General features: G+C 39.2%; 1 protein-coding gene across 2 annotated transcripts in view; it reads right to left on the bottom strand.

Annotated features, from left to right (window-relative positions):
• Positions 1–7242, bottom strand: part of znf800b (zinc finger protein 800b) — a 31839-nt gene extending 24597 nt beyond the window's left edge. The window contains exon 1 of one of the 2 annotated variants that reach the window (XM_028044148.1): positions 7123–7242. The gene's annotated coding sequence lies outside the window, so the exon portion shown is untranslated. Of the gene's footprint in view, positions 1–4366; positions 4710–7122 lie in introns of those variants that run through there. The other variant, XM_028044147.1, reaches the window with a different exon arrangement.
• Positions 7243–16617: the final 9375 nt, after the last annotated feature.

Here is a 16617-nt window from a genome sequence, read left to right as displayed (position 1 = left end):
ATTATGCACAGACCCAGCATATTAGAGCAGCATATAGAGATGCAGCAGCAGAGTGTGTGTAAAGGGAGCACAGACACAGATTTAAATAAATATAGCCATGGGATGTGCATAATGGGCATTTTCAGGCCAGGTGTGGATTCACAGCTCTGAAAATCACACCTAAATTTCAAACATGGGCGCTGTATTTTGTGAAACCTAAGGAGGAAAGTAATAATTCATATTACCTAAAGCAACTCCATCTTGAGCTAACGCTGTTGTGACAGCAGACTTGAGAAGAAGTTCAAAGAAGTTAGAGGCCCTTCTATCGCTAGGAAGGAAAAGAGGCAGGTCTTTGTTGAGAGGTTAAGCTGTGCCCAAAACAAAGTTCCCCTTCACCATTGAAACAGCAACATATCAGTTCGACCGGGCTGTTTAGTGAGTGTGCATGCTTAACAACTAGCTGACCTACTAACTGAGAGCCAGATGCTAATTTTCTAGTTGCCTGGCTGAGTGGATCCCTCACCACATGTGCTTCTGTTTGCTTCGCAGACTAGTAACGGGGCTGACAGGTTAATAGATTTGTTGAATGACTACACTTGCTCATGGGTCTGACAGGCTGACTCATTGACTGAACACAGTAATACATCATTAAACTGACTGAATCACACAATGACATAAGTGGACTGCTGCAAAACAAAAACTGACAACTGCGAGATTTGAACTCAGACAAAGCAGGAAGTGCTTGCTGCTGCTGCTGCGTCAAGTTAATCTTATGACAAAGAAATTAAAAGTCCTAATCCTACTGGAAAAATAAAACACTGTATATAAAGCATTAGACCCTTAAGTCGCATCAACACGTATCCGAATCCTTCTTAAATTTCACCATAGATTCTCTCCACAGTGATTAAAGTTATGACTCTTCTGTGTATTTGTTCTAGGAAACAGTCTTTACATAAATCTGATCAACAGACCTTGAACTTATCTTACTTTTATCACATTACATCTTCAATGTTCATTTGGGGGGTTTGATATGGTAGACCAGCACAAAGTGGCACATAATTGTGAAGGAAAGGATATGCAAGGTTTTCACATTTTTTATGACTAAAATTTGGAAAAATGTGACCTCTCTTTTTCTCAGCCTATCTGAGTAAATAGTTTGGAAAACCCTGTTTTTCTGCAATAGCAGTGCCAAGTCTGTAAGCGTCCGACTAGCAGTTTTGCACATCCAAAGCCAAAAGTTGTTGGGCATTCCTCTTTGCAAAATAGCACAAGCTTACTCAGCTGTGTGCGTTTGTGAACAGTGATCCTAAAGTTCTCCCACTGATTTAGGTCTGGACCTTTCCAAAACATGGATATGAAACATTTCAGTGTAGCTCTGAATGTTTACGGTTGCTGTAATGCTAAAAGGTGTTCCTCCACCTCAGACCCAGTTTTCTGCCCCCTCCCAACAGTTTTTCTTCTACGATTGTGCTCCATCCATCTGATCAGCTTATAACAGCTTCCCTGGCCTTGCTGAAGAAAAATATCCCCACAGCATGATATTACCATCACCATGTTTCACCATAGGGGTAACATCCAGTCTTTGATTTCTGCTAAATAAAGTCTAGGTCAAAAAGTTCAACTTCACACTTCTTTGACCAGACTAAGTCACTCCACTCACTTGCTGTGTCTTTTTATTATTCCATGGTCAATGCTGTAATTATCTGGCATTTCAGATTAGATATTTTGGTAGGTTTGCAGATGTGGCAGTCTTTTCCCATAAGCTTGTGATTTTGTTTTAGACCCGTACCCTGCTTTAAACTACCCCCAACTTTATCACTGTGCTATTTGATGTTTTGGTATTCACAATCCCTTTTGTTCTCCAGTATCACCAGAACACCTGTATTTAAACAGATTATTTAAATTGCAGCCAGGTGGACTCTACTTAACAATGCTGAGACTATAGGAGATGATGGTTCCACTGCACCTTGCTTAAGTGGATCAGGGTAACGGGGTATGGTTACAGATGCATTTCACACTTTTCATATTTTATTTTTTTAAATCATGCATAATTAGTGCTACTTTGTGGGTCTTTCAGTTGAAAATTTAATACAAATACATTAGGGCAGTAACGTGACAAAATGGGAAAGAAAAGTTAAATTTAGCACATGATGCAATGTTTTTCTTCAAATCATAAGTTAAACCTAATTTAAAACACACACACATATACACACACATAATACGCTCGGAGGTATTATAGCTATTTATAAACATTCTTACTGAAAATTGTAACTTAAGTTTATTCACATTTAATTAACTTGCATTAGAGAATTTCGTGATTTTCCGCCTCCTTTTAAGATCCGGTGGATGAAACCATGCGCAGTGCCCAAGAGCGCATCGACAACAAATGCAACCTTCCTGGATAAAATACGCCCCGTTCATTTCCAAAGCAAAAACTTGTGGCGCGTCGCGAATCTAACAAAAACAGAGAAAAAGTGACCGAACCAGCGCTCGAGTCATAAAATATCCGAGCGATCTTTGCGCTGGTAATAAAGGTTTTACGGCCATATCATCACGATCCAGTGGAAAGACAGTTATCCAGCAAAGAGCGAGTTCTCAGAGGCCACATGCAGCGATCACCATGAGGGAAGAGAACAGGACACACGTATAGGCTACTCCTCAACGGCTGGCCTCCGTAGCAGGTTTAAGCCGTGTGTGTAAGATCCACTTACGCATCGCGGCCAAAGCCATGGAAAGCCCGACGAAACCCAGAATAAAACTGCGCGATCTTCCGCGTTGATACGGAATCCCAAGTCGGTGCACTGCCCGAGAGTGGCGGCGCGCTGGCGATCGTTGCCGCCCGAGTCTGTGTCTATTGGTTCCCTTTTCAGCTGGGGCAGCGTCAGCACACACACACAGTCTCCATTTGCAACTCCATCGCCCCCCATGGGCGTGCGAGGCCGCGGGCTGTGACGCAAATGGCACTGGGTGATTTGCAAATGACAGATCTTTTTTAATTCAACGCGATCGCGGCGAGGTCCTTTCCGATCTCCGTGATATTTCACACGAACACATCCACCCTCGGTGATGGATTTCAGGTTAATGAAGCGGCAATTCTGTTGCATAACTCTGAAAACTTAATAAAAAATACTGGCACGGAGCGATTATGACGAGGATGTTCCGTGGATGGCTTCGATTTTTGTGCTGACCTGCGTTGCAGCTCTGAGCGCACGGCCAGGCATCGACTTCTGTGGCACAGGAGGAACCAAGCAGAGCGGATACAGGCGAGAGCCAGTGGCCTCGCTGTGCTGGATGTGTAGTGGCCAGAGCGAGGACGCATACACGTAGCTGTCGGAATGGGGACTTAGAACCACATTCACAGGCCATAAAGGGCCCGCTTGAATACTATTGTGCTCTTTTATCCTAGAGTCCTCAACTATTTACAAAAGGCTGGCCAACAAGGACAAAAAAAAAAATATCGCGGTGAAACGCTCGGCGGCGGTTACAGCAGCTGCCACCGTTTCTCTGCGCAAAGCGGCAACACAATCATTGCGCAGCGCCTGGACTTCCCCGTGCAGTTTAGAGAAAAAGTCTGCGATTCATCCAGGGGACTTTTTTTATTTCCATCTCATTCAGCACGTCCTCGTCTGGTTCAGCTGCAAAACAAGAGCGCAGGGGCAAGTCGCCGTCTCTCATGGCACGATTTGCATCGCCCCCCCTCCAGCGCCTCCCTCCCACCCTCTCGAAAATCTCCTTTTACACGCTTATATTGTAGCCGCTATTTCCAGCAACAAAGGAGCAGCTTCATTTGATCAGAGGGAAAAGCCAAGGGTATAATGCACCTTTTCAAGCCGTGTGAGAGAGAGGCCCCTCGGAACGATTGCAGCATGGCAGGGGAGTGCGGCGTAAAAACGAGCTAACCCGAGTAAATTATACACAAAGATACGGCGCAGAGCTGCCATAAATATCTCTATCAACGTCGTGGGGGAAACGCTAAATCATTCCAGGTCATTTGGATGGGTCTCGAGCCATCGTAAAACGCTGCGTTTAGCGGCTCCGTGCCACCTTTTCCAAGAAGCAGCCTGGCGCACAGGACCGGTGACCCTTCCATCTTTGCGCGTCCTTCTGCTGAGCCAAAACGCGAAGTATTCCGCAATTCAACGCCTTATTATTGAACAAAAGACGTCGCAGTACGCGATTTTTGCCTTTAAGGAAGTATGCGCTACGTGTGTGCGCCGCTACAAGTCGCTGAAACTACTCCTCTCCCCGCCGCGGCCAAGCAGAAACAAGAGGGCGATGACGCCATTTTCTGCAAAAACAACCACGCTCGGGAAGCCAGAGCGAAGAGGATTTAACCCGCTCCGCAGCGCTCCGTTGCCACTGAAAGGCGTCTAAAACAACTCCTTACCTTGTATTGTTGAGGTGGGAAGCAGAATAGAGGATTTCAGGAGGTAAACAGCGCGGTTGTTGCGATTCGGACTCCGGAGGTTGAGGATTTCGCCTCCCAGCGTCCCCGGTTCGCTCTGAACAAGTTCCTCTGCGAGCCGCTGTCTTTGTGCACCCAGAGGAGCCACTCGGTATAAAACCAGCCTCTGCGCAAAGGTGCACTCTCTGCATCCGATTTCAGCAGGAAATGTCCGCTATTTCGGACGGACGCTTCGAAAACAGGAAGTATTTTAACTGTTTAGATTCGGAAAAAGTTGAAGAAATCGCCCGTTTTTAAACCGCTCCACATTGGTGGGGCTGATTTGTCGCCCAAAACGCGCAACCTTTTGAGGACCCACGCCTCTCCACGAAAGTCCACGACGCAAAAGCAAAGTAAAACAGGAGGTTTCGCACCCTTAGATAAGTTAATCGATCAAATAAAAATGCTTAATACAAAAAAATCAGTAAATCACGAAGTTTTATCAGATGTATATTTATAATTTAAAAACAAAACAAGAGATAATCATATTTCTGGGGGGGGGAAATTATGACAAAAAGAATTGTCTATAAACTACAAAAAATATCAGAAACAGACAAAAGAACAGCATGTAAATATTGAACAAACACAAAAAGATTAAATCACAAACAAACCCAACAAAAACAAGCACATTTTTCCACTTTAAAACTTCAAATTTTCATGCATTTAATTCCAAAAAGTAGTTTGCTGGTAAAGTAGAAAGAAGAGGATTAATGGTGGCCAAAAATCTGAAAAGTGCGGTTAGTATGTTAATGTATTTAGCCCCCTTTCCCACAGCATAATGCCAAAAAATAAAAAACAAGCAGCATTTTTTGCAAACTGGAAGCATGTCTATTTTGCTTTTTGTTTTGTCTTGTTTTGCACTGATAACTTCTTTCCACAAAGCTCTGTTGCATGAAAAAGTAATAGTTTTCTTGTCAACAGAACTGAGCTCTGGATAATGCCAGCTTCTCCGGCTTCACTAATGTTCTCCCCGCCCGGCCTGACGGTTTAGCTCATATTCTTTACATTTTTTGGGTGACGGACAGATACGTTCAATGGACCCGTCATTTAAAATTCAACACAAATGCCATGAAAAACCTGGCATAACTTTTCTTGCACTTTATAGAATTTGTTGTGCTACCTTGTGTAGTTCTACAAAAAAAAAAAAAAAAAATCACAACAAAACACTTTAAAGTTTCTTTTTCACATGGGGAAAGAAGTTCATGTGGTATTGATGGTTTCTGGATTCATTCAGACAGAAGTAAATTGCTGCATGTGTGGTCACAAAACTGCTTTTTGTGCTGTCATAGACGGCTTCGGAGCACAAAGGTTCAACTAAAACCACAAACATAACAGAAAGATAAAAGGTGCAATGAATAAGAAAATTAACTATGAAGACCAAGAGCCAACCCAATAAAATAAAGACTGCACAAAATACAAAAGCAACAAAAGGATAGAAAACGACACACGCAAAATAAAATAAAACAAAAAACACACTTATATGGGTTTTGGTCTTTTGTAAGTCGCCCATGTGTCTGCTCAGTCACTTGTTGACTGTTGTATAATATCTTAATAAGATCCCCAAAAGGTAGGAATGGAATACTTTATGAAAAAAAGTTTTGAATTAAAGTGTTTATAAAGAATGGTCACAGTAATTCTGCTGCCAGTTCTATAACTGCACACATTTGCTCTCAAAAACGCAAATACTGAGTAGGGAAACTTTCCCAGCAACAAAAAGGGTGCTTCACTTCTCTCAAAAAGTACTGAAATGCACCCATTGTCTTTACCTGCTTGTCCTTGCAGGGACACGGGGGTTGGGGACACAGCCTCTCTCAAGTGGCCATTGGGTGTGAGGCAGGGTACACCCTGTATTGGTCGTCAGTCCATCACAGGGAAACACAAGGACAAACAACCATGCATGCATGCCTCACTCATATGTAGGAGTCATTTGAGAGTATTCAGCTGAGCTAAGAGTCATGTTTTTGGACTGTGGCAGCAAGCCGGAGTACCCAGAGAGAACATTCAAGGCAGAAAAAGAAATCCCCAGGCAGGGATTCAAATCCAGGACCTTCTTGCTGCAAGGCAACAGTGCTACCAAGTGCCCCACTACTGAAATGGCACTGCTAAATAGTTCAAAAATAATTGTATCACGTAATATTTTGATGCAAGCACAGTAAATATCAATGAATTACTATACCAACACAAAATGATGGTTCTGTAAGCAAAACTAAACATCCTGGTCAAAATAAACTGGCTCTGGAGTTTGCAAAAATGATCAAAACTCAAACAAACCCATTACTATTAGCTCTGCTATAATTTATAGCTAAGTCAGTCTACTGATAAACAAAGTTGTGCTACCTAAATATATCCCGCCCCCCTTCTTACAATAACATTGCTTTTCACATATATATATAAAAATCATACAGCTTTTTGTATTTTTGAAATTTTGCCTAATTAAATATGATATTTTAAACCTGAATATAATTTGATGTCTCCAAGCTAGTTAGCTTAGCTCCTCCGATCTATTTACAGTTAATCCAGTTAGGTTAGCATGACCCTTTTTTTTTTTTGCTCGTTTCGGTTGTTGTTGTTTTTTTGTCTTAATACTCCAATTTACATTTTATTTAAATAAAATTATATTACCGTACTTGCCTGGATTTTACAAATACAGGCAGCACGACTGTGAAAAAATGGACTATGTAAACACAACACATTCCTACCTTATTTGTGGACCGCAATAAGGATTTCACTCGTTGCTATGGTGATGAGAACATAGGCTTTTCAACAGGGAACTCTGAAATTTACATTATGCCAAATAAAAGCAGATCATTTATTAACAAGTTATTTAGTCTGTGAACTATAAAGGAGCCATTGTCAATCATAGCTAGCTCACAGCTAACGAGAAAGAGAAATATCGTGGCTGAGATAATTAGCTGCAGCTGCAGCAGCCGATACAAGGAGAAAAATTGCTATTTAAAGCGACAGTACATGTTTTGATTGAAGTTGAGTTTCCAGCGTACAGTTTAAAGAAAAGTGCGTCAACGAATTTGATTTCGTTTTTTGAATTTCAATTGAATTGGAATTAACCCAAAGACTTATGCAATAACTTTATTATTACTGAACGGCTAACCACCAGTATTGGATGTTATGCTGTAGCTAATGGGTAACAGTTTTTCTTTTATGAAAAAATTTCAGTAGAAATCCTGAGAAGTTGATGTAGTTAAAGTGGATTATGAGGATCTCTTTTCTTTTTTTCTTTTTGCCAAATATGAGACAAGCTTTGTATTCCTTTTGTTCAGAAGTTTTATACGTTGCTGCCTACAAAATCTTGAAAGGATTTTGTAGGCCGGCAATTCCTGGAAAGGTTCACCTTGTTTCATGTTTTCTTTGCTAATTAATCAGACTATGGTTTCCTAGCCTTAAAGATGGATTTGTAAGCCTTTTTCCAGAATAACTCTGATTTTGTATTTCATCTGTTCTTGAATTTAGTTCGATTTGTGTATGATATATTACTTTTTGAGATATTTTGGCCTACTTCATATTGTCAGACAGGCTCAGTTTGAGTCATTTCTGATTCTGGTTATAACGAAGGATGGGTGTGACTAGTAAAGTCTAAGTCAGCTCTCCAAAAATTATGACTAACCATTATTAATTCTGGATTTAACAAAGAAGCTTGAAATCTTGGTTCCTCGTTCAGGCTTGATAAGCAAAGTTTCAGTTCTTTAAAACTTTTCAGTTGTTACTCTGAATGGAGTCATTTGCCCGCTTTTGGAGATCAAAACAAATCTGCCTCAATCAAAACAAAAATATTTGAACAATATTTTCTCTATTTTGCCATTTCTTTTTACAGAGGCTAAGAGAAATCGACCTCTGCGTCACATCTTGTTTTTTGAGTTTATTTTCTGCTTATCCATTCCCTGCAAATGGTCGTTTTGCAAATTACAGTTTTGCATTTAATTATTTATCCTACTTAATAAATACATACGTTTCTGTTGCTTAAATGCTAACCACAGAAATAAATCAATTTCACAATTTAAAATTTGCCTGGTCGTGGAGTGCGCAAATCTACTTACTCAGTTTACTGACTCACATCGGTTAAGGATCATTTTCACAAATCCAAGTTCCAACTTCTGTATATCATCTGCAAACAATGAAAAGGAAAGTAAAAAATACTGCTACAGAAATGTACCAGTTCAAAAACAGAAAGCAATGTTAGCATGCACATTGCTTTCAGCTTCCATTTTAGCTCCATTCACAAAGTTTATGAATGTACAACTGAGTGTGCCACACCTTCAAGAACAGCTTACTGGAGGTACAAGTTATACTGTAAAGGAAAAAGAAACCCACAACATAATTCACTATTTTTTCATTTTATTCCCAGTGATAAAGTCTGGGCACATTGTGAAACGTTTAGTCATGGAAAAAAAAAAGGGTCACAAAATATGTTTCAGAGCTGATAAAAAACCATCAAATAATTTAAGCAGCTGAGTGTAGAGTGAGCTGTTAGTTGCTTTTTGTTCATTTTAATCACTTGCATCATGCAACAGTTGGTGAGATAGCCTTATTGTTTACTAGAAAAATACACAAATTCAGCTGGTTTCCAATTTGCAACTGGAACGAGGTAAGGATTGGTGTGGCCTCTTTCCCAGGTCCAAGTAACTCCTTCCAATGGTGAGGAAACATACTCAGAATATCATTAATATCTCACCTGGAGCACAATATTGAACTTTTGGTTGACAAAACTGTTTATTTAACCAAAAATGAGTCAAACTTTTGAATTCAATCAGTGAGGTTTTTCCAAATGAAGTGATTTGACACTTTTGAACATGCCTACGTGTAGTGAAGAGTCCTTCTAAAAAAAGAAATAAAATGGGAACACGACAAAAGTTATTCAATTTTATAATTTTATCTGTCATCTTTTAAAAAGGACTACAAGCTGAAGGTGTCTGTGCATATGTAAGTGGGGGAAAAAAACATTCTGCTGTAGCAAACATGAATTAATTTAACTGCATGTTAAAGATTGATTTCAATCAACAAGCGTCCAACAAATGCCCAGTTGGTGTCCTGTTTTCTTTAGCAGCTTATTTAAATTTTTGTTTTGGACACGTTAAACAAACATTATGTCATAAACCGGCTGTACATTTTCTGGCTTTGTTCTGGAAGCGCTTAAGCCACTTATAAACGTGTTTGGTTTTGCCTGCAAGAGAGGCAACTTTTACATAAAAATCTCTTAATCTCTTAATAAACGGATAGATCCAACCAATAGACCCGTCAACATGTTCTGCAAATCACATAAAAACAAACATTTAACACACTGAATAAGTTATGAGTCAGGGAGGAATTTGAGAAGTTCCATAAAGGAGATAATCCCCTCCAGCTTTTTCCTTTAGCTCCATGTGAGCCCGCAACAATAGGTGCCCACCACTATCGCCTATACACAATTAACTAAGGAGCAGCATTATTCCATTATCATAAGAATGCTGTTTGCAATAGATGGGGGGGGGGAGCTCAGAAACTTCTCGGCATTCACTGAAGTGCCGATGGAACTGAGACATTTTATCTTCAAGATCACATGCAGAGTTTACACCTCTTAGCAATATATTTAGTGCACTTATTGTTGTCATTCAAATAGTTTGATTACAGTTATGGGGTGAGAGTGACTGGTAAGGATGGATAAATTATTATTCCTTAACTCTATGATATCAGCTGTATAATTGTTTTTGATACATTTACTGTATCAAAAATCAATATCTTTAACAAACTTGTGTGCTACCCAGAAGGCTGTTTTCTGGAATGCTAAACTTGTCGTCTGCCCTCTGATGGAGGAGTTTCTGATAGTAATTTGCTTATTGGTAAAGAAATGATCAACATCCAGCTTAATAAGCTGCTTTCTCAACAACCTCGGACGTTATTCATGTAAGCAGCCGAGCGGCAGTAAGTAACAGTAAGAAACACAAGTGCAACAACGCTCAGTGAGATGCAACAGGAAAAAAACCCATCTAAAGACAAAAATGGTTTTAAGGTTTTCCATGGCAACCAACATCATATCATGCAAATCCAAATATGCCTCCATGAGAGAAAAGGTAGTACTGACTTGTTAACTCAAGTAAAACATACGGTACATGTTGCCAATTTAATGTCACACATGTCATGTCAAGATGCTACACACACAAAGAAAACGGGTACGATTGTAGTAAATTCTTTCAATGCAGGTTGTACTTAGATTTTCGAGGGTTGGAAAATAAGTTTTACTGGCTGCACCCAATCATGATTGCTATCAGATTGCCACTTGATAGCCGAACTCTGAAAACGTGAACGTTGGCTGAAAGATCTCTCTACGCAACACGCTTGGACTCAAAGAAATTTACATGTGCGACTCTGCAAAGGCTTTGGGATTCAAGTGAGACACAGTGTGTACAAATTATCAACAAATAAGGAAAACATGGAGCCAGGAATCAACAGCCAAACCAAGATTACTCTAAGAGCGCAACAATGACTCATCAAAAGAGTCAGGAAGTAACTCGGAACAACATGTAACTCCCTGTAAGGCTCACTCGTTTCTGTTAATGTCAGAGTTCACTGTTAAACTACGACAAAGAGACTGGAAGAGTTCCAAATGTAAAAAATAGTGCTTCAGGGAAAAAATAAAAGGATAGAAAAACTTCTTGATGATGTCCAAGACCTTTACATGTATTCTGAGTAACCACAAAACAAAATTGAAACTTTTTTTTGGGGGGGGGGGAAGATGGTGTGATTACCCAGAGCTCATTTGATGCTTCAGGACATGGATGATCAAGTCCAGATGAAGATTTAAAATAAAAAGGAAAAAGGCTTTAGAGTGGCCTAATCAAAGCATACACTAAAGTGCTGTGATATAACCTTAAACAGGCCACACGTTGTATATTCACCAATCCTGCAAACACAAGTGGGTCAAAATTCCTCCACAGAGATGTAAAAGACTGAGTTTGAATTTTTCAAACTCAAACTCAGCTTTTGCCGCCAAAGGTGGCACAAGCAGTTTTTAGGTTACTTTTTAGGTTACAGTTTTTAGGTTACCATTACTTTTCTTTTTTGGTTTTGATAACTTTTGTTCTCTTAATAAATAAAATTTTCATTTGAAAACAAACCACTTCAATCCGTTTATCTTTGATTTAAAATTTCCCAGATGACCTGAAGCATTAAACGGGGATGAAAATAAAAAAAAATAAAAATCACAAGAAAAAAGAGGAAAACACTTTTTTATATATATAATCACCATATCAAATATGCTACACAAAATAAGAGAAAACCAGGTGAAATTTTATTCTTATATTGTTAAAACTTTTTTTTTGTTTGTTTGTTTGTTTTATCTGAACCTCTTTCAGAGGTTTTTGGAAAACTATATGAAGGCTGCTGTAGTTAACTATGCAGAGGACAGCCTGCGCTATAATTATTCGTCCCAGTAGGAGTATCTGAATAAATGACGACTTAATAAGAGCACTTCCTTACTTTTGGGCTCGTTTGTTATGCATCACAGTTCTCCCCCACCGACAAACCCCCGACCGTGTCTGATCTGATATGTGGCTGATGATGAGGGGTTTTTTTGTTTTGTTTTTTTCTTTTGTGCCGGGGGTCGTGTTGGAAACAAATGGCCACAAGGTGTCAATGTTGTCAGATGGTGCGTTTTGCTTTGTGACATCTCGGCCCCATTAATGCGAGGAAGGGTATAGAGAGGAGAGCTGCAGGTGGAAGAGCCTTGCTGCTGGATGTCGCTCTCGAAACAAATCTAATTGGATCCAGTGACTTCCAGGAAATACACGGCAGCCGAGAGGCATTTATTTGCTCTCTCCGGCCACCAATGCCCGAGCGCCGGTCAGCAACAGCGGGCCGTACTACTGCCACACCCGACCAGATAATAATAATAATAATAATAATAATAATAATAATAATAATAAAATTTGACTACACTTTTCTCTAAAACACTCACAAAAAAGTTAAGTCAAGCCTCAGTCTCAAATCATTTTCAACCTCTAACAGTTTTTCTTTTGTGAAATCTCCCTAAAGCGCAAATGATTATAACACTAACACACGTGTGTGCCAAAGTGACAGTTCCCAATGCTTACATTACTAATATGCTAATTGCTAACATAATGTGCTAAGTGACATCTTAAACAGCTTAAAATGTCACCAGAGGCGACCATGTTGTTTGTGCTAAAATTATTAAAAAAAAAAAAAAAAAAACTCAGACAGAATACGCATTTCTAACACACAGTGTGACGTCTCCGCTGCTCCTTATACAAATATCTGAGGTTCTTCATAGAAAGTGCTCACTTCTTCTTACTCCTTTCAAACAGAAAAGTAGTAGTAAAGAAATTATTTTTGTTCTTGGTTATGTATGCACACGTTTTTCTCTGTCATATTGATTGCTTTTTGTTTGTTTGTTTTCAAACTTGTTTGAACTAAATGAATAATAAATCAAATAAAAAAGTAAACCGATGTATCAATGAACCCAACACTTCTAACAGTAAATAACTTTCTTTTTTACAATGCTAAAATAAGTAGGATACATTTATTTCAGATTTAAAAGAAAGTCTTTTGATTGTACACTTTCATATTTTAGGTATCAAATTAAAAACAATGAGGAGCTGTAATCTATCTTGTAGATATGTTTGTCTGTTCCCAATAACCCAGAAACTTTTTGCAGTATTTATGAATTTCTAGGCTGTTTCAAGAAATATGAGCCACTTTTATTTGAGTTCTTTTCTTCTTCTTTTTTTTTTTTTACTGCGTGCATGTGGAAACAGAATATTAATGTAAACTAGAAAGTAGAGAAAAATGTATCATAGCTGTTAAGAAAAGATTGAAAATCAAAAATCATACATCAGAACTTGACTTGAAAACTCTAGTTTTTGTGCATCAATGATCATCCAAGTGATCCTGTGTTTTACTGAAGGCCACACCCAGCAACACAAAAAATGGCTTGGAGCAATCCTCTCAGATTAGTTCGCTTAATGCCTTGATAAAGGGATTTATAGCTCTACACATTTTCACGTCTTGTGAAGTTGTATGAGAACCTTCAAGGCCTTTGGCTCATAAACCCAACAAACCAAAAATGGAACAACTGTTGCACAATGCCAAATCTGCCATGATGAGGTTTGACTGTCTCAGCTGATTGGCCAAGCAATTGGAGAAACATCCACACCACTATGATTACATATTATATACCTCCAACAGAGTGCGTGGTAGTCTGCCTATCGCCTGTTTTCTTCAAGCACAGACTCTTAACCAGAGCTGGATTGTGGGGGAACGGTTGTACGAACCGTCTCAACCCTCTCAGCGTTCAAGTTGTCTTCAGTATAAAAAAATCGTTTTGAATTTGAATAGAAAATGCTGCGTTTGGTTTCGAGTCAGGCTGATTTGTACAAAACGGTGCGCGCGAAGAGCGCAAAACAATCAAATTACACAGTCGTTTCAAACTTCAAGCGTAAACGACTGTATGAAGAGCTGCCACCGGCGGTCTGCTGTCATCCTGTAAGTCGCATCGACGTTTTAGACTCAGTTCCAACTTCTGTCACCCGAGACATGACAACCCACAGCACCTGTACATCGGTTTAAGATTTTATCCATAAACCTAGTGGCTAAAAACCTTAAACTCAAATCTTGATTAGATGGATGAATCAACAAGTCATGGAGGCTTTGTCCAGCTTTTAAATACAAAAATGATTGGTTTAAGCCATTTACGGTTAGACCTTTTGATTTTTGTCTACAAGAGAATACAGAACAGCACAAGGAAACAGATTTTATGTACCTGTGTACCTTGAAGCTGTGTACAACATTTTGTTGGTTAATTTTAAGAGATTGAAACAGTTAAATGCCAACAGAGTAAAAATTGTCTATTTTTTTAAAGTACAAGGTTCAGGTAAGGACACAAGAAGTACAAGAGCAATGCACGAAGGTGGCGTGGGCTATGGTAGTGAGATGCTACTTACCTGGGGGAACACATAGTGCCGGGATGCACTATGGGAGCCGGTGGATGCTTTGGATCCCACGTTTTGTTTTTGTGCCCTGCCATACAAGAACAAACAAACAAAAAAAAAAAGTTTGGGAAAACTCTTTAAGAGCGTAAAAACCTTGAGTGTCGACTTTACCTCTAAATTCCACAACCCACATGTAATCAAGTAGCTGTTGGTTGTTCTGGAAAAACAAGTCTGATCCATGAGGCGGCCCTTCTTTACAACGTCCGTGACTAAAACGGAGCTATTTCTAATGTTTTGCTTTCAGACACAACAGCACACCGTTTACTGGGATCCATTGCTTGACGGACAACGACTGTTTGGGCACAGAAAGCAGAAGAAACGCTCTATTATTAGTCAGCGGTTACGATGTTGCCCAATTTTCTTATCAGACGGCAAATAAACTGCAGCAGAAATCAGCCAACTCACCAGAGGAAAACCTCTAGTGAAGTGGGAAAACGTGTTAAAACATTATTTCTGCTGGTATAAGCAAAACACTGTGGATCTTAATAAGCCGATAATGTTGTCTGAAAACCAACAAGAGGCAGCACAATATCTAAAAAAAAAAAACCTTTACAAGGATATTTCAGTTTAAACATAACATTTGAATTTATTGCTATTTAAAACAGAATCTAATTCAACCTGATATGGTTTGAAATAGTTTTTTTTTTTTAACAAACATACCAAGTACTGTAAATGAAATGTTTAAATGAAATTTGAAATATCTTCAAGCATATAAAGATGTGATTAGACTGCAGAAACCCTGACTGGAGTGATGAGATATGTGAGATATACAGAAGTTGTATCCTGAATTGCTGTAATAAAGAAATGATAAACGCAAACTGTACTGAAAGGTTTTTTTGTGTGCTTTTTTTTTTTTTAAAGTTTTGCCAAGAAAGTACAACATGCTATTTTCTGGTAATGTCTTTTGGAAGGCTCATTAACAATTTGGCTGAGTAGTGTAGTGTAGTGTGAGAACAGGGAGTTCCTGTTTTAATGCGTTGGGAAAGTAGTGCAAAATGACAAATTCAAGTTGGTTGTTTATTTGGACAAAAGCTAATTATTTTAAGGGCGGGAAATAAAGCATGAGGTGTACTTTAAAAATTTTGGTAAAGAGCGGACTAAATCGCAGCGTGCGCCTTCGCAACTTTGCTTAAAGGATGGAGTAATTATGTACATGCACAACATTTGCTGTGGTTTACTTTGCTAATGGCCATTAGTGATTTGACTGGATCCATTAGAGTCAAGTGAGAGAAAAGAGCAAAAAAAAAAAACAGAATTCAGGTAGAAACAACAGCAGTGCTTTTGTGCCATCTGCCTTTAAAGTAGGCCTTGACCTGGCAAGCCATCCTGCTGAGTAGGGGAAGCTTCTGAGTCGAGGCCCTGAGATCTTATTTCCAACTTCAGAAGACGGCTTCTCTGTTAATGGAGGAGGATGTGGTCAGAACCAACGGTGAAGCCCTAGGCGCTGCATTTCATACTAAACAATTGCATTAGCTAACAAAGATTAACAGCCTAGGTGTGGATAGGCTCACCTCCTGGTGAGCCCTTACCGCAGTGTTATACTTTAAAACCCAAAATGTGCGTGCAATTTATTGGGATTTTATTTTGTGTGTGATGTAAACGTTTTTAGCCACGTTTAATCAGACCCACCCCTAAATGAGGTTTTCTGCAAGTTTTACCAATTCAATTTTAAGACTTTTTAAAACTGTCGCAAATAAAATTGTATCATGTCAGAAATGTAAAAAAAAAAAAGCGTAAGCTAGATAGCTTTCTTAGCTAGGTAGCTACTTAAACCATGGCAGAAACAAAAAAAAAAAAGAGAGAGAGCTAGCTAGCTAACTACTTAAACTCGCAAGTTTAAGTAGCGAGCTAGCTAGTTAGCTAGCTAGTTCTTCTAGCTAGCTAGAAGAAAGTGGCTGAAAGTGGTCCAAGCACTTTCAGCACACTGTAAAATTATTGGCAACACAAGTTAAGGTGAATGCAAAACCCTTTTCTAGCTAGCTAGTTAGCTAGCTAGTTCTTAGCTAGAAGAACTAGTTAGTTCTTCCAGCTAGCTAACTACTTAAACGATGGCAGATGCAAAAAAAAGAGAGCTAGCTCGCTATTTTTTCCCCCACTGTAACCAATGTTCTTGCTAATGTAGCTGCCAATATACCCTTTTTAGCAAGCAAGGGTGTATTATCTATATATTTATCAAATTTGATCACTAGCAGCTTAATA

This window comes from Xiphophorus couchianus, chromosome 17 (assembly GCF_001444195.1).
Source record: "Xiphophorus couchianus chromosome 17, X_couchianus-1.0, whole genome shotgun sequence".
Taxonomy (NCBI): Eukaryota; Metazoa; Chordata; class Actinopteri; order Cyprinodontiformes; family Poeciliidae; genus Xiphophorus; species Xiphophorus couchianus.
The sequence above is the reverse complement of the archived record's forward strand: the minus strand, read 5'-3'. Positions and strand labels throughout refer to the sequence as shown.